This window comes from Anneissia japonica, unplaced genomic scaffold (genome assembly GCF_011630105.1).
Source record: "Anneissia japonica isolate Jap-2015-1 unplaced genomic scaffold, ASM1163010v1 scaffold287997_len74272_cov159, whole genome shotgun sequence".
Lineage (NCBI taxonomy): Eukaryota > Metazoa > Echinodermata > Crinoidea > Comatulida > Comatulidae > Anneissia > Anneissia japonica.
In genome coordinates, this window is record NW_022751216.1 from 20,877 (window position 1) to 23,755 (window position 2,879).

At 30.4% G+C, this 2,879-nt stretch overlaps 1 protein-coding gene across 1 annotated transcript in view; it reads left to right on the forward strand.

Moving 5' to 3' along the window:
• Nucleotides 1-2,879, forward strand: part of LOC117121602 (adhesion G protein-coupled receptor L2-like) — a 39,632-nt gene that overhangs the window by 372 nt on the left and 36,381 nt on the right. The window lies entirely within an intron of this gene.

Here is a 2,879-nt window from a genome sequence, read left to right on the forward strand (position 1 = left end):
AAACAAGGTAACGTTTAGATTTCGTGCATTCAGTGGTTACCAACACAGCTTAGTCATGAATGATGCCATTAAGCATAATAGCAGCGTTTCTTTTTTAAAAAACTGGAGGCCCATTTCATTGTTAAATATACCCTATAAATTCGGGCAACTGTCATCAAAAAGAGTAAATCAAATTTTTACCTAGTATAATAAACTAAGACCAGAAAGCTTTTATTTGGGGAGATATATTGGAGAGATAACAACATATATACAAGACACTTATAAAATTCCAGGCCTACTTCTTCTTATTGACTTTTGATTCGAATCTGATCGCAGTTCTTTAACAGATTTCACCTTTGCCAAAAACTGAAATCCCAATTGAAGTTTTCGTTTTGGAGCGTGCCATTCAATTAGTTCAGATAAATATTGTGGTGCTATACCATGTAGGGATTTATAAACCAATATTAGCAATTTAAATTCAATCCTTTGACGAATAGGAAACCAATGAAGTCCAATGTATACGTCAGTGATATGATCGTATTTACGTGTTCTTGTTACAAGCCTAGCAGTCACATTCTGGACACGAATAAGTGGTTTAAGTTTATATGCTGGAAGTCCAGCAAGCGGTGAATTACAGTTATCTAATCTAGACGAAATAAATGCATGAACTAGTTTTTCAGTATCAGACTGAGAAAGCGATTTCCGTATACGGCTAATACTTTTAAGATAAGAGTAGGACGACCTGCAAATATTGGAAATGGGATTGGTCATGGAAAGTTTCGAATCAATCACAACCCCAAGATTTAGAGCACAAGACGATACCTCAATTAAATCGTTACCAATCTTAATTTCATTAATTGAAGTTAAATGGTTATAAAATTGTTGAGATGACAGCATTAAAAACTCAGTCTTCGAAGAATTTAAGTGCAAGAATTTACAAGTCATCCAGTTCTTAATATCAGATAAACAATTTTCAAGAACACATTTAGCCAGATCATGGTCTGACTAAATTACCTCCAGATTAAAGTATGTTGATTGTTTTATGTGAATTTTCATTTCATTTCTATACATTAACACATTACTTGTTGCACATTAACCATTCAAAATAAATTTATGATCACGATACCGTTATAGTTATTACCTAAAATACAATCACCTTTTTCTTTAGTTGAATATTTATCTCTCTTAACAATTGTTGACTTAATTTTAATACATTTTCACATGAATGTTGCATACTAACCATTAAATGTGTAATGATAATAATAATAATAATAATAAATAATAATAATAATAATAATAATAATAATAATAATAATAATAATAATAATAATAATAATAATAATAATAATAATAATAATAATAATACCTGTATAGTTATTACCTGAAACACAATAGTTTTTTTCTTAGTGGAATGAATATGTGCATTTACATTTTTTTTTTTATTTCAATACATTATCACATACAATACCGTACTCGCGCGAATAAGCGCCCGGGCGCTTAAAATATTTTTAGCACTTTTTGAGGAGCGCTTATTCAAACGGGGCGCTTATTCGAACGGGGCGCTTATCAAAACAGAGTAGAAACTGAGGGGACGCTTATGGAAATAGATGAAAATCGAGGGGTTATTATGACAACTTATTAAATTCAAGAGGCACATTTTGAATGAAAAATGATTATATAAGGACATCAGGTAACCGCAAATTACGAATGGTGGTGCGGCGGAAAAGATAATCGTCCAGAGAGCATGGCTTGTCATGACAAGAATGTTGTGAGTAGGACCTACATTATTACATAACAGCAGAATAGCAGATGAAATTAGTGGTGGTGGTGGTTACTTGTTGGCCATACCGATTGAGATTAGCAGGATTGCATGATCATTGCAGGTTTTCTTGAAAACTCAGATGGGAATGTGTTGTTAGGTGCAAATTGTCGAAAAAGCAGTAGGACTAGGCTATAGAAAAAAGTAAGAAGATAAAAGTTGGAAATATATCTGTCTGTCCAGAGAGCTCTCATCTGTCCAAGATAAATATCCTCATTTTGATATTGACTAAAGGAGAATGTGATTCCAATCCACACCTCAAATCATGCCAACATCCACTGTCCAGAATTGATTGAATTATTGAGGGGGCGTTTATTCAAATTAGAAGGGACGCTTATTCAAACGGGGCGCTTAAGTAAATTTTCACGTTGGTAGGGTGCTTATTCGAGAGGGGCGGTTATTCAAACGGGGAACTTATTCTCGCGAGTACGGTGCACATTAACCATTTAAAATATAATTATAACTGAAATACGTGTATTATTTATTATATACAATACAAGTTTTTTTTTCTTTAAATATCTATCTCTGCTTATTTACTGCTTTATGTATAATAATACCTGCATTTTACCTGAATATAGGCCTATGTATATATAATATATATATATGTATATATATATATATGTAAATAACTCAATGAAAAAGACGATAAGATGTCAACGACTTGTTAGACTTTGAACACAAATTTTATTCAAAACATGAATATTTTAACCAATCCTCGGGTCTTCTTCAGCATGTGTGTGACACATTTGTTGACATCTCATCGTCTTTTTCATTGAGTTATGTACCTAAGAAACACACGTGGATTACATCATGATATATATATATATATATATATATATATATATATATATATGTTTGTGTGTATATATATATGTAGATATATAAGTATGTATATATGTATGTATATAATTATATATATGTATGTATATATCTGTGTATATATATAAGTATGTATATATGTGTATATATGTTATAATGTATATATATATGTATATGTATATACTGTATATATATATAGATATATATATATATATCTATATATATATACAGTATATATATATATATATATATATATATATTA